The following is a 26,639-nucleotide window of genomic DNA, read 5'->3' on the forward strand; positions in this document are numbered from 1 at the left end:
TACCTTTCAATTCATTTCCAACTTCTGTCTATTCGTGAAAGGTAATTTATCGTCGTCGCTAAGAGATGTCACATCAATCAAAAAAGTGCGTGGCCAACACAATACAATTTGCCACCGGCATTGAATTTTCCACTTTGCGAACTTGAACTTGACGGTTCAATGTCGTTTCAGGCACAACAAGCAGTGGTGTGCGCAAAATGTAAATATATCAGCGTTCGAGGGATTCTGTCGGCGCTGCTTGGTGTAATTTGCCCGGAATCGAAATCTGGGCATAAATTTGAAAGCGAAATTGAACTAGCGAACGTGATGCGCGTCGGTTTCCAGCCAGTCATCAGACGGTGAAACAGGTTGATAGGAATGCATTCGTGAGTGTGTGCGTGCGAGTGGAAATAAGTGAAGTCATGGTCGGTCAAAAACAATGCGCAGTAAAATAAACCAAACATGGAACGGGTAGGAAAGCGATTGTCGCCGTACGTAGGACCGTTGGATTGGTTAGATTTGATCACATGGGTAACGTAGGTTCGAAAGTAATTTAGCAAAAATTGGATATCCAATCAGGACGACATATTCCAATAATATGACGTACATGACTAGATTCACCCCATTCCACGGTGATTACTGATAATAATATAGCAGAAGTAATGCATTCCTGTCGCACAACGGCAACTCGAAGCAGTTAAGTCAAAACAGTAACGTCCCGGTGAAGGATTCGAGTTTTGAGATGGTCGACTCAATCAAGCGAAAGCGAGTGAAAATCGAAAATCCGGTGACACGCTGAACTCGATTCGACCGGTCGGCGCTAATATCGGTCGAAGCAGTAACAGCGTCCGACGAATGTTAAAATGAATGATTTATTTGCATTTTAATCCGTTCAGCTGATTGATAATTACTGCAATTTTACAGGCTGATGGTCGTAGCGTGATACCCCGTTTGCACTAGTCAGACCAGGAAGGTGCTGGTGTTTCCCGACAGCAGGAGATCGGAAAGCGAAAACCGACGAACAAACACTGCTGGCTGGGGCCAGTTTTAGTCATCCGTGTAATAGTGAGTACATATGTGGGTCAGTATTCTACGTTTTGTGGCTTCGGGTACATGGTGCTGCACCTAAAGTGGGCAGGTCTTGATCTGGCTCACCGCTTTAGCTGCAACCAGTCCGACTACGACTGGATGCGTGAAAGTGATTTGATATTACATCGGCTACCACGCAAATTTCTAATTGCGGCACAGCATGGAAAAAAACTAGGAGAGAAGGAAGCGTTCAATCATGTAACCCTGCAATAACACCATCGTTGTCCTATATTGGAATGGTATGCTGTGTAAGGGTAATTAATCCATCTTGGTTTGCTTTCGAACCAAAACTAAGATACAATTATATCCGACAACGATGGTTGGAAAATAGATATAGCACCATACCATAATGTTCCATTCCAGAGAATGCACCTACATCAGCTTTGAGGAGACGATGACATCGACAACTCTCAAGCAATTAGCTAAAACATAGGCTTCTTCCGGTTGCGACCGATAAAGCAATGCAATGTATGTGTGTCTGTGTATGGTATTGATGTTAAACGAGAAATTAAATTTCCGCACTTGGCAAAGTCCGACTCATGCGAAATTAAAGATAAATATTTTGCTCACACGTAGGTCGTGTGCGTACGAGCAATAACAATCAACAATTTTGATTACACTACATTGGGCCACACAAACAAAGGTGATAGAGGAGACTGTCGTTAGGCTTATTCGGAAACAGTCTCCTTTGACCAACTCCAGCAATATATGGAGTAGTCGATATTAATTAGAAAAAAAGCTTCTTCGGCTATATTGATGTAGCCATGACTTTTCGGTACCTTGGTATTTGCTATTGCACTGAGCAAGTTTATTTAATTTGGAACAACAGAACGTGACCAAAACAATCAATGTCCAAGCAAATGTCGTGTTGTCAATCTTGTCTGCTGCCTCCGAGTGTTTTGTTATCATTCACAATATGGAATTTTAATGCAGGATATATAGTTGAGCGGTACAATGTTCTACAACACTCCGCAATTAAACTGTAAATTGTAACTAGGGACAGTATTAAAGTTCGAAACAATGCATACATGTTCAATCAAAATGATCAAAACATTCACTGAAAATGTCGAAAGTTCTGACACATTCTAATGATGGATCGCAACAAAGGTCAGAATCGTATCACATTTGACGAAAAGTGATTGGCAAGCAAGCTGAAGTTTGGTAGTGACATTAAACGTGGTCCTGTTGTTTTGAAAAAGGCTAAACGAAGATATATAATAAATGCAAGCGATGTGCAATCTTATCGCTTCGAGATCTGAAAAAAAAGTTGAACACTTTAATTTGTATCGTCCAGGAAACAATAAAACGTTCTGAACTACATGTGTAAAAAGTGCAATAGGCATCGAACCAATACAGCCAGCAAAATACCGTTGCCAAAATGCGCACAAGGAAGCTTCACGCCGAATGACTCACTAACCCATGTGGTGTTGTTATGGACCACGATACAAGGCGGGCTTTCGGTAGCAGTCATGGCATGAATATTGCGTTACTAGTATTCTCCTTCTTATATGATTGTTACAATAATTCTAATTTAGCAAGCAACTTTTGGACTGTGCCAATTGACCGAATGAACGTATCCAAAAGAAGGAACATCTTCAGAAGCGATTCCTGTCTTTCTTGAAATCCCATAAAGGATCTACGTTGTTTTGACATGACTTGGCACTTTGTCACCATAGCATAAGTTAAACTGGTACGAAGATAACGATGTTCGTTTATACCAAGAGAAAAAGTCCGCTAAACGATCTGAAACTACGTCTTATTGAAAGATTTTGGTCTACCATGAAATCAGCTCTGCGTAAAACCCAAAATAATTCAAACTAACTTTAAACTTCATAAATGTAGTTGTTAAAAAAGTTGCGATGGGTGTACTTGAAAAGAACGGTTATAGAATTTATATCGCTTTAGTTTTTTTTGGCGATTTTTATTGATGTGTAATTACGTGTAGTTATTGAGGTCCTTGTGATTTAGGGAGGTCCAAGTATCAATTTTTACTTTATACATTGATTTATTTTGTATACCCGTTTTCAGGTTCTACAGTTCGAAGTATTATTTTTATTTTTATTTAATCTTTAATATTTATAAGGTTTTAATCACAAGGACATTTTTTGGAAATACTTTCCCTCCCCAAGGTTGAGGCGTTTGACGGTATTGCAAACATCATCAGGTATATTGCGTGCATCAGCGCTATAAAACCACTGATTTAAAATGGTTATTGCATTACGCTTCGATAGGTATGCATCGAGGAGACCGAGAGGGCTTATGCGCCTTTTTTATGTTCTATGTTTCTTCATACTCTGCACCTGCGCATACAAACGCTCAACCACTGGTCTGTGCGCGGTGATGTGGCCGACTGGCGAGTCGACGTGCATTAACTTTTGCTGTGTGCCGTGTTTGCAAATTTATGTGTCATTATGTGTCCATTTATCGGTCGAATTCGTCATCGTGCATATACTAATTAAATTCATTTAATAATTGAATTAATTTAATAAATACATAAGTAGAAACCTATTAGTTGTCGCTTTGTGATAATCGTAGCTTTTTGTACTAGTGTACAAATGTTATGTGCTAGTCGTATGTCTATCTATGTATGTTTTGGTCTGAGTATTTGTGACAGTTGGGAATGGATGCAGAACTGGTGTATATAATAGAATAGTGGCTAATACTTCTGGTGATCAATGTATGCATGTGGTTCTATTAATTCGGGAAAGTCGGATTGGATAAATTAGGGTACAATGAATTTACCGATGCACGTGAGTCATCCATTCCAGGCCAGCATAGCATGATGAAAGTCTAACAGCATGCAATTGTCATTAATGATAAATATACAACATTGCTGCATTTAGACGAGTTTGATTGCATGTTACATGTGTTTTTCTATTCTACTTCGCTAGTCTGTTTCTTTTGTACATCTATTAGTTTGCTTTTCTATTATTAATGTATACCAAAAAAGTATCGGTCAATTTATACATTTCTTATCAAGCTCTTTACATCTTTTTTTTTTTCTTTATTCGGCATGTTATGATTCCTTTTATTAGTATATCTCTACTATACGCTATCTATACTCATATAGGTACAAACCGTGGCCTTCGCGATAACACAAACCTGGCCACAAACGCGACCATGCAATTGCAATAATCCACATATACTTATGCCCGCGATTTCACCTACATGAAAACACGTGGCATCTTTAAACTTCCAAACGCGGTCTCAAACATTAACCCACCACTCGCGCGATCGTGAAACGGTCAGGTCCGGAAGTCTTACCTAGGTCCTAGCAGTCTGGACTAATGCCTGCAGTTGAACCAATCAAAAAAGTGACGCTCATATTCACTAAACAACACGTTCGATGATGACATGACCTGCAACTCTAGTGATATGGGGAAACGGACTCTCTTCTACCATCTGTACCATGCACTAAAATTAAGCATCAGACTCACGGTTCGCGCGCGATCAATCAAAAATACACACTACATAATTATAAAATCAAAATTATACACGCGAAGTCACATACACATGTCAAATATGTTAACATCCAATTCTTGATCCCTCCGTGACCATCTACGGCACATACACCCGCAATCTCGCAAACATAACATCCCGGTTTTAAGGTGAACGTCTCAGCTCCTATAAATTTTCAAACGCGGTCTCAAGCGTGAATCCAAAAACTCCCGCGGTCGCACGATCATGAATCGGTCACTTCTGGATGTTTCTGTCCTTGATATCAGCAGACTAGGTCCATGCCTTCAATTGGATCAATTAAAAAAAGAAAGCTCTCATATCCACTGGACACCACGTTACATGGCGACATGACCGAAGACTCTTGTGGTATGGAGTAACTTACTCCCTGTCAGAATGTGAATTGCACACCGAAAACTAACTATCAGAATGAAGGTCCGCGTGACCATCCAAGAACGCACGCGTATACAGGAATGGCCACACGGTTACAAAATCAACTCTTGTACACGCGAAATCACATGAACGCGAGCACACGTGACAAACACGTTAACATACGAACGCTTAAGCCCTTCGCGATGAACAACGCACACATACGTTCACGATCGCGATAATAACACCCCGGTAATAAGGAGAAAGTTTTAGCGCTTACGAAGTTTCAAACGCTGTCTCAAACGCGAACCTACAAACGTCCGTTTTTGCGCGCTCATGAATCGGTCACGTCGGGAAACCATTACCTTTTGTCCTAATAACTTAGGTCCATACATTCAGTAGGACCAATCAAAAAATAAACCTCTAGACAATACGTTCCATGGCGACATCACCGGGGGCTCTAGTGGTATGGAAGATCTCACTCTCTTTTAGCATCTTAGCCGTACACCAAAAATAAAGTATTAGATTCACGATCCGCACGCGATTATCCAAAAACACACGCGAATATGCGAAGGGCACACGGTTGTAAAATTGAATTTATACACGTGAAGTTACATACACGTTAGCGCACGCGACATACAAACGCACACGCGTTCGAACACGTTAACCTACAAATGCTCGAGCTCTTCGGGATGATACACGCGATCGCGAGTTCCTACGCCCGCACATACCTGAACCGTACAATGAATATCACATTCAGAATCACGGCCCGCTACAATTGGCCTAAAGCAGTGTTTTAGTGGGCGACATTGCCTGTCTCGTCTGCAAATTGTAGTATGTGATTCTGACGGGGAGCCCTTCCGAGAACCTAGCTCTCCAGCTCCAGCAGGACAACTCCCGAAAAAAGGACATTTTTTGGAAGTAATGTACATTATAAAATTTAAAAAGAAACAAAAATTATTGCTGCCGTCTATTCTGGGCGCACTGTTTTATGCTCCGCGTGTGGATTTCCTTTCTCAGTGGGGAGTCGTTCGGCTTACCGTCTGCTACTTATTGATCGTTCCGTCTGCCTTCTTTCTCGCTCGTATTTGCGTCCATGCCGTCGTCGCTAGAGCAGCTTTGGTTTTCACTGTTAAATATTTATTGATTTTTAATTTACGAGCGACTCGTTTGTGGTATGTTTAGGTGTCTTCTTTTTTCGTTACTTCCCTAGGTATGTTAGATACTGTTTTGGGAATATTGTTGGTCCGGCTGTCTGCGCCAGATGTCGAAGAATGTTTGTTAGTGTTGATTATAGCACATGGGCGTCGTGCGTTCTGTAGATGTAGTTTATACCTTGAGATGATCTACCCTCGAAAGTCAACTCGGAGGGGATATGTTGGTTCAGTTGCATTCACACCACCCTAACACCGATGCCAAATCGTGTAGCCGAATTTCGACCATATCACTGTCCAATGGACAGTGATATGGTGTGTCCATACACACGGCAATCTAGGTTTTGACGTTTTTATGTTCGACGTCGTGTTGCGTGATTTTCTTCGTTATGAAACTTTTTGCCTCGGCAAAAGAATTGAATGTCATCAGTACTACGCTCATTGTATGATGTAGTTATATGTGCGACACTTCTGTAAGCACATGCTCCATTTTCACCTATATCAACTGTTCTTCCGTACCGGATTTCATTTATTTTGCGATTTACTTATTTCACTCACAATATATAAACGACTGGTCGTTGCTCTTTCTTTAATGTACACATAGCAGAGCGGCGCGGGTAGTTTGCTGTTAACAAGCGGTGCGCTTTTTGACGAGATGAGAAGATAGACTGTTCGAAGTATTTACTTTTCATGGGGTTCCAACCATCATAAAATGCGTATGTAATTAGGAGTCCATTTTCACATTGATACACTCGCAAAAAAAACTAGTTTTTCAAAAGTTACATGCAAATTTTGATTTTGAACTGTGAAGCTACGTTCCCATCTACGTTCCGACAAAACCATCTTGAAGGAATTTAAAAGTTTTTTTTAAATTCCTTCAAGATGGTTTTGTCGGAAATCCAAACATCGGGTAATATTTGGTTTATTTTGAAGCGCAAGTTTAAAGTTGGATGGGTAGAAAACATGTTTCATGGGAAGTTTTCAAAAATTTCAAAAATTTCATGTAAGCTTTGGTTTTAAACTGTGATGCTTCCTTTTTCAAAATAAGCTTAAAACTTGAATATAGCACCCCTCAATGATGTCCGATTGGGCTAAAAAGTTGCAAATGGGTCATTCCATGCGAAGTGATCAAGGCACGTGTAATCGACCTTCACGGATTTAAACCAAATTTGGAGGAATTGTTCATCTAGGGCCAATATATAAAAACCCAATTTTTTTGACAATTGAACCGCCCCTCGGGTCATGGGAGCAAATTGCCAAAACCCTTGATTTTCTTTTGATCTTATCTCCGGTTCTATTTACTATAGAATCTAACCACAAGATGGCTTTTGAAGAAAATTGTTCAAGGAATCTAGAAAACATATTATTTTTTGCCGGCAGTGATGCCAACTATGCGATTTTTTCAGTTAAATATTATAAGTTAATTTTTCTCTCAATATATATATTTTAATTTTGAAAATTTTAATGCCATCGCGTTCCTCAGACATTTTTACATGATAAACAATTATCATCCCAATATAATATAAGCGCATCCTGAGATACACCGTTTTGAAGAGAAAAAACCGCAATTTCCCATATAAAATCGCAAGCGCACAACGCTAAAAAACCAACTTGAGTATTCTGAGTTCAAACAAAATTTTTTGTGAAGTAGGCGAGAAATGATGAAAAACTACGTTTTTGGTTTGCTTCTAGCAGATCAGGGTTGATTTTTATGACCGTTTGAAGATTTTCTCAATTTTGGCCAATAAAAATGGATTTTTATATGAGAAAATCGGAGTTTTTCCCTTCAAAACGGTGTTTCTCAGGATGCGCTCATATTATATTGGGATGATAAGTGTTTTTTTATGTAAAAATGTCTGAGGAACACGATGGCATTAAAATTTTCAAAATAAAACGCTTTTAATCCACCTAACAGTGTGATGAGACATTTCTTATAACTCTTATCACTCTCTTCGGATATTATATCGTTTGAGAACATTTAGAACTTAATGCTTCGCGATGTTTTTGATAACACATACTACATGGGATAGTGGCAGGACTCAGAGAATCACTCAAATCAGCATAGGACAACATCAGTGCTAGAAATCTCAAACCAAATCAATGGGAAGGCGAAAAAATGGCCCATAAAATAGACATACAAACGAATTATTGCTAATGCTCTGTTAATAAAATATCTAAATTCCTCAATCAATGCATTGTGGTGGGAAAACTGTTTTTTCTAAAGAGGTTATGTATATTGTACTGAGCCAAAAAAAATCGATTTTTTTTTAATCGATTTGAAGTTTATACTTTACTCAAATTTCCAACGCGACTGAGAATTAAGAAATCAACGCTTTTTCTTGAAAAAACCCACCATTCCACTATGGGTCACAAGGGCTGTTTTTTGGTACAAAAATCAATAACTTCCAAACCGTTCATTTTAGAGAAATTATGTCTGAGAGAATATTTTTGGAAATTAAATTTTCTTACTTTTAAAGCAAAATGTAGCTATGGCGGTCCTCCCAAACATTATTTTCGAAAAATTATGTTTAGAACTAAATGGTGTAGCAAGGTACTTACTTCAGCAAAGTTGTAGAAAAATGTTTTTCAAGTAACATTTTCAAATGCATCAAAGTTATAGCATTATAGCATTATCGGTTTTCATGTTATAATTATTTTTCTTCTTTATCTTAGGTTGTCATTTTAGTGTTTCTGAAAAAGTTAGTTTTTTAACTATAACTTTTTAAATAGTTAGTCTATCTTCATACTCTCTATGAAGCAATTTTAGTACTTTTCATTGCGCATATTTCTGCTGAAGAATGTGAATCGATATCATTTTTCGTTATCGAATTACGATCATTTTTTTAAATAAAAATGATAGTTTTCAATGACCTCTAACTCAGAAGGTTGCAAAAACTAGCAGCTAAATTTGTACTCTTTTGAAAGTGCATCAAAAATACTGTAAAATATCTCAAAATCAACTTTTGCTTTTTTGTCATTCAGCGAAAAATGTTGACATCAACATTATGATTAAATGACATCAGCATACGGCTGTTTTTAAGGGTCTGGTCATTGCCATTTAGAACCTGCTTTACTAGATCAAAAAGTCGAGTTGTTAAATGATTTTTTGAGCTTGTCAAATATATGTACACAAATATTGAAAACGTTAGGCTCAGACAGATATTCATTTTACTATTCTACGTAACTACTTTATTATCATCGTCATCCTCATAATTATTATAATCACAATCATCAACATCATCAGCATCATCGTCGTTATAGTTATCTGAATCGTGTCTCTTTTCTCAAAGTGCTAACTCATTTAATATTGAACTTATTTCAGTGCGTTTACTGTATCGGGATCTTCTAACTGCAAGAACCGGATTAGACGAGTCCATTGCTCTAAAGAAAACATCTTCCATGTTCGCGACTCTTGAACAATTTCTACCGTGACTCAGTCGATCGTTCCGAGCCTCAGCTCCTTGTTCGCTCATGAAACTTGTTGGTAATGGAAGTGTTGACATAATATAAAATGTAGCGCATTTTGCCTTAAAAAGCAAATGAATTAAGGATTACCCTTCATTCTGTTCTAAGTAAGCGACGAATTTCTGTGAATGCTGGTTTGGGAGGAAGTGCAGTTTGAATCTTTTGTAGGAACTGTTAACGGCTTCTCAAAATATTTCGAATTTTTATCGAGCACTTTCGTCTCAATTCGATTACTGTCTTTCCAAAATTGATCAAACCTTTTACATGTTTTAATTGTTACAGCTTTTGCATTCTGAGTGAACTTATTTTTTTCATTTTGTCCCACATCAAATTATCTCATTATTTCCTCAAACACAACTTTTATTTTATTTTTATTTTCACCTTTGGCCACTTTCCAGAGATCGAACAACTTTATTACATGCATTTTAACAGCACTAATAATACAAAGCACTACACGCGTTGATCAAAGCAGTCGTCGGCTACTGCGATTCGATTCATGAATGAGATTGATACCAATTAAACTGTCACGACTCGTGGTGTTGTTGTTTATATTTGACATCGAAGGGCAAAAATGCTGACTTTGATTTTGAAATATTTTATAGTATTTTTGATGCACTTTCAAAAGAGTACAAATTTAGCTGCTAGTTTTTGCAACCTTCTGAGTTAGAGGACATTGAAAACTAACATTTTTATTTAAAAAAATGATCGTAACTCGATAACGAAAAATGATATCGATTTACATTCTTCAGCAGAAATATGCGCAATGAAAAGTACTAAAATTGCTTCATAGAGAGTATGAAGATAGACTAACTATTTAAAAAGTTATAGTTAAAAAACTGACTTTTTCAGAAACACCCTAAGTTAAAGAACAAAAATATTTATAACATAAAAACCGATAGTGCTATAACTTTAATTCATTTGAAAATGTTAACTGAAAAACATTTTTCTACAACTTTGCTGAAGTAAGTACCTTGCTATACCATTTTGTTCGAAAAATAATTTTTCGAAAAGAATGTTTGAGAGGACCACCCTAGCTACATTTTACTTTAAAAGAAAGCGAATTTAATCCCCAAAAATATTCTCTCAGACATAATTTCTCTAAAATGAACGGTTTGGGAGTTATTGATTTTTGTACCGAAAAATCACCCTTGTGACTCATAGTGCATTCAAAGAAAATCAACAGTGCATATTTCCAGACTTGGTTTTATTTCCAATTTAGAACTATTGTGTTTTTTTCATCCTAGATTACATGATTCAGTGATCGAAACCCAAAACTTCATGAAGTATTTGAAATTATTAAATAAAAATTTGTGTTTGCTATTGAAATTGACAAAATGATTGTATATATAGTATATAGTCCCTTTGGCGATTGTTTACTTTTTCGGTCCCACCTATCAGCATTGAAGTATCGCCCTTACGTTTTTTTACAATACCAATTTTACAATTGGTGGGGGTTTGGTGAAAATCGATCTTAATGTCTAAACGGCATAATTCCGAAACCGTAATTTTTGAAGTTTTAAAATTATGCAGAAATAATTTTTCAGAAAATAGTAACAGAGCAAATAAGTATCAAAGTCCAAAAAAATCAATTTTTGTCAAACGTTATTTTTTCGAGTTTACATCAAATCTCAATGTTTCATGCATTATAATGTCATTTGGCATCAAAAATACAAATTTGATTTTGAAAATTTTTCATTTCAGTTTATATGGGAATTTGTTGTGTGATTGCACTCTTCAACTCGTAACTCCGGAACCGGAAGTCCAATCAATAAAAAAATTCAATAGCAGCCGATGGGAAGATTGTACCTTTCATTTGAGATAAACTTTGTGCAAATCGATCCAGCCATCTCTGATTAACAGAGGTCACATTTTTTCCACATACACACATACACACACATACACACACATACATACAGACATACATACACACACAGACATTTTCCGATCTCGACGAACTGAGTCGATTAGCATATGACACTCGGTCCTCCCGGTCGGGATTAGATCGACGAATTTTAGAGTGAATGAGAAAGGCAAAAACATTTTAAGCAATTGTTGAAATTTATGCATTTTTCGTTGAGCAGTTCTATGTTTCATAGAATTAAATCAATTTTAACTTCGCTTCCTATTAAATAAAGACTTTTATTACAGTACATCTCTACAAAAACGAGATCAATTTGAAAATAAATCTGAGGATTATGATTGATTACAGAACTCTGGAATTTTCTATTGGAATATTTTCAGACAGGAATTTGATATTGATGCTATTAGACAACTGTGAAATCAAGACCAAGAGATCAGTTACATATCAGGACCCCATTCCGACAATTTATCAAAAGTCCTCATGATGTTTACAACAACAGGTTATTAATCCACGGATCAGATAATTGTTATTGTATTATTGAATTAAATCAGTCTGCATCAATAAATTTTCAACTTCAATCCAATTTTTTTTGGGTGTTGTGGGGGGGGGGGGTTGTATGGTGTTAAACCCCAAAACCTTCTCTTGGCTACGCCGTTGCTTGGAGTTATTTATTTCGCTTTTCATTTTCCGATATGTTTCAGATCGATCCGATGGTTATAAGTTAGCAAAATTGCAGTCAGAAAGTTCGCACAAATGAACATTTTTGTACTGATAAGTTATCAAGTTCCTTCCAGATAACTTGGAAGTGTTCGGTGATTATTTCTAGCGGTTGTAGATAGTAAAATGAAATACAAAATTCGTTTTATCGAAATAATGTTTGGCTTATTTCAATGGATTATTACTATATTGAACAATATATAGGCGACAAAGAGTAATCAACAAACAACAAGCCATAACTTTTAAAGTATTCAAAATAGATATTTGAAGTCTTCAGTAACGTTATTCGCAAAAGTAAGAGCTACAAATTTGCTGAAGGCATCATTTCGATATAATCACTTCCAAAAAAAATTGTGAAAATATCTCACTCATAGGGGGATTAATCAGCAAAAGCACAATACCAAAAGAAAGGGCATATTGCCTCCATTAAATTCTCCGAAGATACTATTGACCTAAAATAAGCCGTTTTGGCGTTAATTATAGATTACATGTTTTTGCTCATATTTCTGGCAATGGGAAATGATAAAAATCTTTCGTCCGCATTTAATGTTAAATATTTCTTTTGATAATAGTCCAATTTCAACAATCTATAGCTTGTTCGAAAGGTATTCGTTAAAGCTGTCTAAAAACATATAAATTGTTAATCTACATTGTCAATTTCGGCAGATAATTTAAAAAAACTGCAAAAAACGCCATTTTTGCGCATTCAAACATTCATATCTTGGAAACTAAACATCAGAATCAAAAACAAATTAATAGCGTTCATACTGTTTTTTAGTTCTTTCATTTAAAATTGGTTTGGATAAGATCGGTTCAGCCATTGCTGAGAAACACGAATGAGAATTTGTCCGTTACATACACACACACAGACACACACACACACACACAGACATTGTCTCAAATCGTCGAGCTGAGTCGATTGGTATATAAGACTCGGCCCTCCGGGCCTCGGAAAAAATCTTGAAAGTTTGAGCGAATTTTATACATTTCTTTTATAAGAAATGTAAAAATATATGTATTGAGAGAAAAATTAACTTTTAATATTAAACTGAAAAAATCGCATAGTTGGCACCACTGCCGGCAAAAAATAATATTTCTTCTAAATTCCCTGAATAATTTTCTTCAAAAGCCATCTTGTGGTTTGATTCTATAGTAAATAGAACCGGAGATAAGATCAAAAGAAAATCAAGGTTTTTGGCAATTTACCAAAACGGGGGGTGCTCCCATGACCCGAAGGGTGGTTCAATTGTCACATAAACTTGGGTTTTTATATATTGGCCCTAGATGCACAATTCCTCCAAATTTGGTTCAAATCCGTGAAGGTCGATTTCAAGTTTGCATCTTTTTTTGATCACTTCGCGTGGAATGACCCATATATTTAATTTTCGATGTAATCAGCATTTTATGTATGATTTCATGCGAAAATTTACGATGACCATTTTCATTGAAATCTTCTCTTGTTCTTTTTTTTTTGTTTTAAAACTGAGAAGCCCCGTTCCATTTTTTTTTCGCCACTGTGCAGTAGTCTATAATGTAAATTTATCAGGAATTTTAATTTTTGGCTAAAACTAAACGACTTGTTTAAGAAAGTTTTTGTACTTTACAGGGCCCTTCTTTACGTTAAAACGGAAGCTAGAGTGGTTTTAATTTTAGCAAGATTTAAAATCGAACTTTTTAACGGTTCGAGAAAGAGCTTGAGTGTCTTCGATGATGTTGTAGAACAAAACATTTTAGAAAACTTTGCTGAAGACATACAAGCTCTATCTTTTATACATTTCATTCCACGAGAAATTCTAATGTAAGGTTTAGGATGTTCCTTAAAAAGCGACTTTATTTCTATAAAATTTGTAATTTTTATTTTATACAACAGTAACCTTTGGACAACTTAGATTTTAGGGTGCATAATTTGTTATTATACACTAACTATTAAACTTTTTTCGTTTAAAGTTATAAGAATTTTTGCAAAAAAAAAATATAATAATAAAATTAAAAGTACTAGTCATAGGGTTCCAGTGTTTTCGACAAAGTTTTCAAAAATTGATTTTTCTACAATTTTCTGGAATAGTACGAAACTGTATCTCGAACCATTAAAATGTTAATGTTCTGATTTTAATAAATTTAGAAACACCCTAGCTACTGTTTTAAAAAAATGGAATAGTCCTGTAAAGTTCAAAATGTTATCATGAAAACGAAGCTATATCTATTATATTGTCCATCGTGAAAGTAATTTTAACATACTACCAAGGGTCAATTAATGAAAAACCAGATTTTTAATACAACTTTTGCAATTTTCATTAATTTTGTGACAATTTAAGAAACATCGTACTCGCTATTGTTTGCTCAGTTATACCTCGAATCACGACTTTATATGTAGTTGAAAACGAATCACCTTCTATTTGCCCCAGCGAGTGATATTCCAAAGAACCCCATTTTTGGCGAAAAAGCGCTCATAACTTTTAACGATAATAGTTAGATATGTTACTCACTTAAAAAAATCTTAAAGTTGTCTGAAGACTACCTCAGTTTTAAATCAATGCCGCAAAAGTTACTGGAATAAAACTGGTTTTCTAAGAAAAACCCTCACCTTTGATTTTAAATTTGTTGTTAAATGAAATGTATGACCGATAGAACTTACATGTCTTTAGCAAACTTTTCTAAAACTTGTCGTTCTACAACTTCATTGAAGGTCTTATGACTCTATCTGAAATGATTACAAAGTTATTTTTCTGATCTTAGTGGTCTTAGAACCACCCTAACAGTTGATTCAAAAAAGAGCATCACAAACTACGAACACTTTTCCAAAGACACAATAAGGCTTAATGGTTTAGTTTTGATAAAATCTCAAAATTCCTGGTAAAATTACATTTTGGACCACAGTGCACTGGTAGTTACAGACCCTGGTTTGTGTTGAAGCAAGATGCAGTGTTGACCAGTGCTATAGTTTGATAATGCGACAAAAGTTACAACAGCCATGTTGGCCCTTGCGAGGTGGCAGCAATGCAAGCTGTTTACGCCTTCAATCCGTTATTCGAAATCCGTACGCGGCGTCGTGAATTAATTTATTTATTGTCAAACATCGATCCTAAAAGATCGAAGGAAGAAATATGCGAACATTTTGTTCAATGAAAGAAATAAAGTCGTGCGGCTGACGAAATATTCGTTTTATACACAAACACTTAGTAAAATAACGAATCATTTCGTTTCATTCAAGAAAAATAGTTTTGTCTTCGAGGATAAATTTAGTGCAACATACACTAAATATTTAAATGTACGAAAATTGTTGTTCATGAAGTCGCTAGGTTTTAGGGCGTGAAACCAACTATGTATTTACAATGCACGAAAATGCTTCGGTGCAGAAAACCACGAAAGAATTCGTGCATTGTATAATTGTTTTCGTTCTATTTACGAATTTATTTTGTCACCTTTTAGAAATCATGGTGGTGTCAGTATATATCTATATAACCGCACTCGGAACTGAAAACCCGGAGCCATATAACAATAAAATTCACTTGAAGTCATTGCGATAAAATCGGTTCTCAGAGACGCCGCTTTGAACATTTTACACACAAGCACGAGTTTTCAACCAATTTCAAAACCTGTCTACATGCGAAAGGCCCAAATTAACACAATTGTTTTAGATATCGTGGCATCTCTTGATACACTGCCAAGCCGATGTCCTCGATCGAGCTTTGTTGAAATTCGGCCTCAAGGAAAGCGGTTGCTGAGCAACGAACATAGCATTCAACACAACGTCAGCATGACACGAACAGTGCACCAAAATTATTCACCAGTGTTGTGGTCCCAACAGTAGACCAACTTTCAGCTGAAAACGAAGCAAAACCCAATCCATTCAGCGCACAATTCCCGGCACACACACACCAATTCAGTGAAAAAGTGATGAATTGTTCTCCTTAACTATGCACGGTTGCATCTGAATTGAATCATATCTATGCTTCTCCCCTTGCCTCGCTGCAGCAGGAACATGTCACTGAACGGCCATAATTCAAACGCTTCGTGCGAAGAATAAACATAGCAGAGAACTTCGACCAGACCGGACGCCTCAAGCGCAATTGATTCCGCTTTGGCATACAGCGTTCTGCCTTTGCTGATGATGCGCAACGCAAAGGATGTACACAAACATAAAAAGGTAGGTTGGACAGAAAATGTATGCCGATATACAATTCAACACACATAAATGTAAAAGACCCCCGGTTGTTCCTTCGGAGAAGCGAATACTTTTTTTTTCTGAGTTTTAGGAAATCCGTTCGATGATTGTACAATGTATTCACCTCTCGAACCCTGCGGTGCATTCCGGCTTCAACAGTGCGATGCATAGCATCATCATGGCACAAGATTTGCTGTTTCTGGTTTCCCTTGAAGCAGGTATATTCTGTTCTACCATATGATACAAGCAGCATGAATCGTGCGTCGCTTCTTTTGGTACTGTACTGCTCATATCTTCCAAAGATATACTTCAGCATTCGTCTGAAACCATCTTTTACGGAACAAACAGTAGGATGGTTAATTTTACCAGGTAAATTCAACTTTAGAATTCTGAAATGGTTGCACTTTCTTATTCAATTTGGGGGTGGTTATGGTTTTCTCTGCAATTGCAAGAGATTCTAAATGAAACGGTTGGGTTCTAAAATCGACTAGAGTTGATTTCTTTGCTGCTTTCAGATTATAAGCCAGTGTAGTACAATTTAGCGCATGAAGTTGAAATCCGTGTGCTTGATTGCGTGTAAATTTAATTTTCATTCCAGCTTGCTATCGTTGCAATCAAAAGTCATCATCGCACCGCCCTAATATGCACTTAAAAGAAGAACGGAAAATATCACACAGCTTGCAGGAATTGTACTATGCATCGGGCGGAGGTCGAAACCGAATATAAAACTCTTTTCCCTTCATTGCTACTCCAACTGACTTTTTTTTCTCGGTCACGCTAGGATTACCGCCCTTTCAAACGCGTGGAAGCCGGCACGATGCCGTAAATAACCTACTTATGGGTGAACTGGAATAGTTTTGGAAGTTTCACCTCATGGTGCATCCTACAATGCCGCTCATCAGCAAGTTTTGGATCTGTTGGTATTTTCCGTCGCGGCGACGCAGGGTGCTAATTTTATAATAATAATCACCAAACTTTGAAAATGCACGAGCCAGAGCTGAATGGGAAGATATTCTTCTTTGACGTCCTTCCAATGTGGCGGGGTAAATTTAATTTAATCCTTCATATTATTTCTCCTGAGGCCTCGAAGGTTACGATAAATTATGGGCGGCTAAGGCGGTCGCTATAATATCTAGGGAGGTCCATCAATAAATTGGTTAACGAAAGCTTCGAGCATTGAACTCGAATCGCCTAAGACGAACTCGGAGAACCAACTGCGAAGGCGGTAACAAAATAGGAACGTTACCGTGAGCCGTATCAAAATGCGCATAAATTAGAAGTAAAAGTGAACACTATATGTTTTAAATTACCTTTTTTCTGAGTTTTCAATGATTCAACTAATTTTAGACAAGAAACTCGATATTGCATCGAAGAGTAGATCTTTACTTTCAATTTAAATAAATCCTTTCAACTGTTTTATGAGAAACACCCTAGCAGATAATCTCACTGTCTAATAGCCTTGAGCAATAGAGCAAGGGATCAGGAAAAAGTGATTTTAAAACATAATATGAGAAGGAAGATTTTGATCCATTTTCTATCAACAGTATTTACGTAATCCTATTAGGCTGAAATTGAGACATTCGGAACGAGGTTGCTCTTCGTGACGAGCTGTCTTAAATTTAATATGATTATAGAACGAATTCTTAGAGAACCGAATCTACTTTTTCTTCAATGTGTTTCTTGGAATATATAGTAAGCTTCCCAAATTTATTTGAATCATTTCGTAACATCAAAAATTTGATTGAACTTTTCAAATGATCTAGTATAGGTCGTAGGTCTAATCAAATACAACACAAAACTACATTTTTGCTATTTAATATGCATTAAAAATATTGATTTATAGCTAAAATTCTGTTTTAATCCATCGAGTTGTTCAATCGTGCCTTTCTCATTTATTAAAACTATGATACCATGGCATGTTCAAAATAATTGCGGAAATGTCTATTACATTCTTAGTGCACCGTGGAACAACTGAGGCCATAGAGCTCGGAAGGGTTCCTTGTCGGGGATCACTCACTACAATTGCAGACGAGACGGAAAATGTCACCCACTAAAACACGGCTTAAGGCCAATTGTAGCAGGCTGTGATTCTGATTGTGATATCGATTGTAGGGTAACGAGTGTATTTTGGACCATTAGCATAGGGATGTTAGCCATGGGTACTTAAGTCATAGTGGTCATTAGGCATAAAGACGTTAGGCATAACATACATAAGCATAATGAATGTTAGGCATAATGGACATTAGGCAAAAATTATCGTGCTTATGTATAACGAGAATAACTCCTTTTATGACGTTGATGGCGTCAGGTGGTATAAACGTGAAAGTTTGCATTTTTTATCATATAGAAATAAGTTATAAGCTGACCAACCTAGATCAATATCTTATCTCATTGTTTAATCTTGAAGAAATTTTGCTCAAATAAAGAAGCGAACGTTTAGCATCATTTGTATATAGGTATAGAAAATACATAGTTATTGCAATTGTCCAATAACAAATATTTGACTTAAAGAACAGCTGATCAAATGAAGAATGATCAATTTTATTATAATTCATTCATATTTTATACAATTATGGCTGCTTCTTCAATGATTTCTCCCCATTTAATTCAGTTCAATTATTACATTATTTTTGCTATCAAAAACAATACTACGCAAATTATCTGATGCAAGAGAGAGAGAAACGTCTATATACTGTGACGAGTAGCCGAAACAAACCGCCGCGCACGTAACGTCAGTAGCCTAATATTTAGCCTATCCAAAGCACAATCAGTTTTCATAAGTTCCGAAAATTAATTGTTCTTTATAGCCGAATCTAAATCTAAATGAAGATCCCTCCAGTCCAATTTTTGCAATAACATAAAATAAAAGAAAAAATACGCCCCTAAAAGTTAAACAACTTTAAGGGAAAGGGCTAAGGGTTTCAGCATGAAATGCATTTCAAACAAGCAAATGTGGTTATTATGCTGATAAAATAGGACAGTATTCATTTTTAAGTTGAAATAAGCGATCAGAGTGTTATTTTAAAGATGTTCAAAATATGTTGGTTTTATCCAAAGGGAAACATAAAAATGTAGGATTTAAAAAAGTTCACTCTCTGCTCTCACTTCTTAGTCAATCATGTACGCATTCATCATAAAAAGTACAAACTTGAACACTTCGATGTTCCAAAATATGTGTAAAGATCGATCCAAAATATGTTTTCAGCTGCGGCATAAAGAAAAAAAAAACAATTGTCCAACTATGCCTTGTTTACGGTCCAGAATAAAATTTGGTAGTTTCAAATAAGAAAAATTAAGTAACCAAACTGTATTTTTCGGAATTTCTTTTTCTTGACTTTCTAAAGCAGTCCAAATTACCCATGTTACCCTACGGTTCAGATGTTGGGATGTGGAGATTTCTTGGTCGCGTTGGGAGCGCGCTTTCATCTGTTTGCGCTTTAGCCTGCGCGTATAGTTTTATAAGTACTTAAAATATTACTTAATCGCCGAAACTTTTTCATGTTTGCGATCTCGTGGCCGTAGATGTGGAAAGATCCCTGCGAAGGGTTTGAGCGTTTGTATGTTACCATGTTTGAACGTGGGGGCGTTTGTATGTCGCGTGTACTAGCTTATATGAAACATCTCGTGTATAAATGCAATTGTAGTGGGTTCTTGAATATTCGTATAAGTGATCGACTCAGATTCGGGAGCGATCGTCCGTTTGTATAATCGCACTTGAGTTGAGCGTTTATAATTTCGTTTATAAACGTTCACTTAATCACGTTTTGGTGTTTGCGATATCGCGCGGATGATTGGCTAGGACCAAAGGTAGGAACTTTCAAACTAACTCCTAATCGTATGGAAATGGGCATTAGTATAATTGCACTTGAAACCGTGTTATATAGTCGTAAGTGCTAACACATTGACATGATCGTCGGAGCGTTTTATGTAGGCAAAATCGCGGGCATAGTTGTGTGCGCATGATCATGTACTATTGCATGTTCGCATGCTTGACCAGGATTGTATTATCGCGGAGGGCACAAGCATTTGTATGTTAACGTGTTCGATCGCGTAAATGTTTTTATGTCACGTTTACTAGTGTTTGAGTTCGTTTATACAACCGTGTAACTATTTCCATAGTCGCGTGGGCTTTTGAATGTTCGTAGAAGCTGTCATTTTAATGTTTAATTTGAGGTTGCGGAAAATGGTGAGCTCCTGCATCTCACTGGAATCTCTAACTATGGCGCCCTTAGACTTGTCGTCTAATGTATATAAGTTTCGTAATTTAGAGTAGGAACTCCCGGACGAGTATAATTCACGATCGCGCGAAGCTGGACATTTGGCACACGAGACCGCGTATATAAATTCGTAGGTGCTATTCCGTTGATTCAATCATCGTGCTACTACGTTGATTCAATCATGTATTATTGTGAAGGACTCTAGCGTTTATATGTTATTGTACACGTTGTTTTTATCATGTGTGCGTTAAAACATTACGGGAGATAGATTTCCGGACGTGAACACTTTCTAAAAAGACAAAATGCTGCATAGCCACCAACTTGCAATCAAATTACTTGAAAGCATTATTTGTTGTACATCACAATTAGTATTACAAACTCTATTCCACAAGATCTTGATTCAACTCTTCATTGCGTAAAGAAAAATTTCTGAAATCCGCCGATTTTCTCGTGCTCTACAGTGGTGCAACCCCTTAATTGTTGATAATTGATGCACCAACTTTATTAAAAAAACATTTAATATTGCTTGAAGATGTTTGCAACACAGCAAATCCAAACAGCCTTGGGAAGGGGAGTTCACGATTAGTGATAATCCACACAAAATAAACACGCGTACCGTGAAATTAAAAAATCATTAACCTGATTTTGCCCTGCAGAAAATGACAATTTGGTTATATACCATTTAATTGCCTTTTTGTTTGCTATTCCCACGTCCTAATTTATATCCCCTTTAATATCCAAGATTGCATAATTGTCCCATTTTCTATGGAATTTCCTATCTTTATGGGACGATCATAGGCAGTTTATAACATACAAAAAATTACCTCTGCTGATATTTATCACATAAAGGGCGAACACGAAATTATTGCGACACATTCAACAGGGCATAACTTTTTTACCATTGGGTAAAAGTCAACCAAATTTTGCACACTTTCTCATTGATGTGTATTGTTTACATGCTGTCAAACTCGAAGTCGTGTTTTTCGATTCAACGAAAATGGAGGTGAACCAACGCGAGTCGACAGAACAAATTTTTTCCAAACACCTGGAATTTCCTGACCTGTCGCACCGGCAGTTGGGAAAAATGTTGAACATTCACCATTCAACCGTCTCCAGAGTGTTGAAGCAGTTCCAGGAGCGGTTGACGTTGGACCACGGCAAAGGAGCTGGGAGAAAACCGGGACCGGAGAACAAAAATACGGAGGGAAAGGTGAAGCGGATGACTAAAGCAAATCCCAACGTCTCAAGCCGTGATTTGGCTAAAAAGATCGGCATGTCGCAGAGCTACGTCCAGAATGCAAAGAAGAGAGCTGGACTACATACATACAAGGTACAGAACTTCCCAAACCGCGATGAGCGGCAACAATCGACGGCTAAAACTCGGGCACGGAAGCTCTACGAGAAGATGCTGACAAAATATGGCTGCTGTGTGATGGACGACGAAACGTACATAAAAGTCGATTTTAAGCAAATTCCGGGGTTGGAGTTTTCACCGGCAAGAGTACGTTCTATGTGGACGACAAATTTAAGAAGAAGAAAATGTCGAAGTTCGCCTCCAAATATCTCATTTGGCAGGCCATCTGCTCTTGCGGACTGACGAGTGAGCCTTTCGTGACAAAGGGCACAGTAAATGGCGAGATCTACAAATCTGAGTGACTCGAGAAGCGCCTTTTACCGTTTTTGCAGCAGCACGGCGAAGCCCCGCTATTTCGGCCAGATTTGGCATCATGCCACTATTCTAAAAGTGTCCTGGAGTGGTATGAGGCCAATTCTGTCCATTTTGTTCCAAAGGACATGAATCCGACTCGAGAAGAGACATGTTAAGAAAATGGAGAAAAAAACTGAGAAACTGGTACCTGATGACACAGTACAGACTTTGAAGGAGGGCATCAAGCGAAAATGCGTTCAATTTTACAATCAAGGCTCCATCGATTAACTTTTCTTTTGATTTTTGAAGTAAATATATGTATAAAGCTACCCTAAAATTTTGGTTTGATTTTAAACATTATAAGAAAATTGGCATGACATTTCCGGTGTCGCAATAATTTCGTGTTCGCCCTTTAAAACCGTTTGTTATTGATTCTGGAAATCGTAGATCGGCTGCTACTGGACAACATAATAACTATAACAAATTTTTATCGAGAGCTGTCGTTTTGGAGCTTACGTTCTCGGAAGGGCTTCCCGTCAGAATCACTCACTACAATTGCAGAAGAGGCGGGAAATGTCACCCACTAAAAGACTGTTTAAGACCAAATGCAGCGGACCGTGATTCTGATTATGATATTGAGTGTTCTGTTCAGATTTACGGGCGTAGGGATTTTACGATCGCGTGGGAATGAGCGTTTATTTGTGTGCGCTTGAGACGGCACTATTCAGATTATAAGAGCTATAGCGTTTGCTAAATAATCGGAGCGTTTTTGAGTTTGGACGTAGTTCCGCGTGGATGATCGCGATTGCATGTTCGTCTTTGTGTGTCACCGCGAAGGACACGGGCGTGTGCAAATAAACGTGTTTAATTTCGTGGGACGTTTGTATATGTCGTGTATAAAGTCGATTTGTTACCATTCGTATATTCGCGTGTGATCTTGGATGATCGCGCGAACAATGAATCTGACAATCAATTTTCAATGCACAATTCAGATGCTAGATGAGAGTGTGTTCTCCAATATCACAAGAGTTCCCGGTCATGTCAACATAGAACGTGTTGTCTAGTGGATATGAGCGTCATTTTTTCTGATTGATCCAACTGAAAGCATGGACTTAGGCTGCTAGGGCCAACAGTAGGGACTTCCGAGCGTAACCAATTCATGATCGCGCGAACACGGGCGTTTGGAGGTCCACTTAGTCACCGGGGTGTTATCCTGTTTGCGAGATCACGGACGTAAGTGTACGTGGATAATCGCAAAAGGCTCGAGCGTTTGTATGTTAAGGTGCTGACTGCTAAAAGGGAGTGAGACTCCTCATATCACTAGAAGCCCAAAAGCCATCTTAAATCAATCGTCTGTCAGAGGCTTTTTAAAACTGATGCACGAAATTTCCTTTATTTTAGCAATACCGTTAAACCCATCACTCAAGGGGAGTGAATTTACCCACAGCAAATAATATCGTACGCAAAACTAAAGGACGAATTATGTCTACCAAATATTTTCTAAGCTGCTATTAGAAGATGCCAATGATAAAAAATGTTAACGCCGAATTCAACAGAAATTTCTTCTTTTATTATTTTAGTGTAAATATGTAAAAGAACCTCCGGATGAACTCTAACTAATGTTAACTAATTCCCATCCGTTTTACTCGAAAGTTTCTTCATACTAGAACGCAGTTTTTTATATATTAGGTATTTAGGGGTACCAAATGGACTGAAAGCAAATTAAGGACATCCTTGCCAAATCTATTCGGAATTGGAGCCTGAATCAGTTGTCACTTGAGTTAGAATTCTGAAAAAGTCGGGATTCTGGCTTATTTTCCAGCAGTTGAACTGGGACGTTAAATCTTGATCGAGACAAATTGGAATGGTGTAGTGCCAATATTGAACGAAGATAACCACTTTGGGCAAACCTCATATCGAGCTATCCAACAAATTTTGGTGACTTCTGAGTAAAAGAACTTTTGGTTGGAATGAGTAGCAGAGAGTATGCATTAACAAAAACAATCGCTAGAAGTATTTGAAATTGCCAATTGAAATTGATTCTCTTGGAATAAAGTTGATCTGAATAATTTAATATAGGGTGATTCATCATGACGTTTTTTTGATCCCACAAAATTTTTAAAAATGGAGTGAATCGCGAAATGTTTATTTGTCAATCGAAAGAATATTGTCTGCCATTTATTGTTTGAAAACAATTTCTTTTAAATGTTGGCCATGTTGGCGCTTGAGGTAATCCTTTCGACTGGTCCAATTTTTGATGACGGATTCGAGTATTTCAAGTGGTATCTGGCTAATTAGTCGAGTAATGTTGGTTTCCAATGCTTGGGAATGTCACCGCCGCTACGTTTTCTTCAATGCGTGTTGGATGTGGTCGATTTGTTCACTAATCATCCAATAACGAGAACTGCAACTTTTTACTCTTTGATTGTAGTGGAGTCAGCTGGCCGATTATGTCCACCATATTATGGTCGGAGTGCACGAAACACATTTCTCACAGATCGCTGATTTTCGAAATAAATTTGAATAATTTGAAAATGGTGAGCCTACTGTGGTGGCAAACAATACTAAACTACAATAACATGGCATGTCCTGTTAAAAACCATCATGTTGAACCTCCCTATATATGCCAAGATTTGAGACTAAAAATAAGGACATTTGAAGTAAAATAAGGACGCTTTCCAAAAACCTCGGAAATAAGGACATATCCTTTAAAATAAGGACGGTTGGTAACCCTAGGTATTTTAATCTCTGAACATTTAATAAAAAAAAACTGCTAATTATAGCATTAGGTCAGTTCGATTAGTGATACCGGAGAACGGCGTCTTCTTACCATATCACCTAAACAAACATATGATTTGTTGGTATACAGAAATATACTTAACAGTGCAGCACGCAATTAAATAAATGGGATAGATCAAACACCAAGTCATCGCAGCCAAACTAATTACCACCAGAATGACTCTACTAATCCACTCTTGTTTGCTCCGTTTAACGAAGTCATCATGATTCACCTGAATAGCAAAAAGCTAATGGAGAATCGGGGATGTCCAGTTTAATTGTATGCATTTTATGTCAACTCACCCTAGCCAGAAAAACGTCTAACCAGGGACACTTGCGGAATAAGGAATATAACTTATTCATATTTTGATGGCTGCTAAAAAGCGGAAAGTCTCCAACGTATGATATTTTCTGTACATTGTCGAAATTCAAAATTAAGCCTATTTTAACTAAAATAAATTTTCAACTCACCGATGAGTGAAAAGAACCTCGGTACTACATACCTATAATCCATATTTTGACCTTGGATTTCGACAGACTACGTAGCCGATTCGAAGCGTGCAGGACAATTGCATGTCAGATGAATACTTCCTAAAATGTAACATCACGTCGGTTGAAGTACCCGGTCAACACAACAATCACCTGTAGTTTGTGAGTAGCGAAACTAGTAACGGAATCGCCACTAGTAATCGTTTCCGTGCATGCGACAGCTATTGTATTACGTACCATCGCCCATCAGCGGAAAAAAACATCAACATCAGCAAGGTTGCGGCTATCATCAGCATCACATCATCGCGGTAACTACACTGTCCGGTGGGTTCGTTTACCGCTTTCTATTCGACGGCTAAATGAGATTAGTGGACGGTTTAGTGTACTCAGCATAACACATACCAATGGTGGTTGGAGGTCTTTTTGCTGTCAGAGTGTTGAAGAAGAGCCAAAAAAGATAGAGGAGAAGAGTCATATTTTAATGACTTAAAAAAATTTAGGAGTTTTTTATTGATTTACTACGAGCAGTAAGGCGCTAATCACGTCATATGTTTCAATCACGACCAGGGAGGATGAATTAAGATCGGGCGCAAGGTATGTAAAAATATATAAGCCAGGCGTGTTAGTGTAACGCAACTAAACTGATGAATTTTGGGGGATCACCGCATTTCAAACGATGTCGGGTTTGGAACCTAGCAAGAAAAATTTAATATTCAAGGTCTACAATTTCTTGTACGTCAAGAGTGCAACATGTTTCACTTACGATTTAGTTCGACGTTCAACGCTGATTGGGATGCTAGAACCCTGAAAAAAGGGGAGCATTTAAAATATCACATTTTTTATCTGGGTTCAAGAATAAAACGACTGAGCCTTCCTAGCAATGAAATGGGATATAAAACTAAAAACTTTGTTATCTTACAGAATGTTATATACTAGCTAATACACTACGCGTTTGCAACGCATCAACGAAAAAGAAAAAATAAATCAATACACGCTCTTCGTTCGAAAACTCTTTTATTTAAATAAGAAGAAATTGAAAAAAATGTAAACAGTCAAAATAACCAAAATTAATTAAAACATTCGGACGAATAATATTTATAGTTTCACCATTTGGTGCTAAATTCTTCGATGTTTAAACCCTGGAGCAAACGATGTATGAATTTTTCAAATTGATATCGCAAATTATCAATAATTGTCCTTGCGCCTTGTTAATAGTTATTTTTTCGAGAGTGGTCCTTATGAAGCTAGATTC

At 37.1% G+C, this 26,639-nt stretch overlaps 2 protein-coding genes across 4 annotated transcripts in view; one reads left to right on the plus strand and one right to left on the minus strand.

Annotated features, from left to right (window-relative positions):
* Nucleotides 1-26,639, minus strand: part of LOC131692247 (sodium-dependent proline transporter) — a 278,318-nt gene that overhangs the window by 226,887 nt on the left and 24,792 nt on the right. The window lies entirely within an intron of this gene.
* LOC131692249 (phenoloxidase 1-like) overlaps nucleotides 25,944-26,639 on the plus strand; it is a 76,823-nt gene continuing 76,127 nt past the window's right edge. The window contains exon 1 of the mRNA XM_058979204.1: nucleotides 25,944-25,981. The gene's annotated coding sequence lies outside the window, so the exon portion shown is untranslated. The remainder of the gene's footprint in view (nucleotides 25,982-26,639) is intronic.

The sequence above is a fragment of the Topomyia yanbarensis genome, chromosome 3 (genome assembly GCF_030247195.1).
Source record: "Topomyia yanbarensis strain Yona2022 chromosome 3, ASM3024719v1, whole genome shotgun sequence".
NCBI lineage: Eukaryota > Metazoa > Arthropoda > Insecta > Diptera > Culicidae > Topomyia > Topomyia yanbarensis.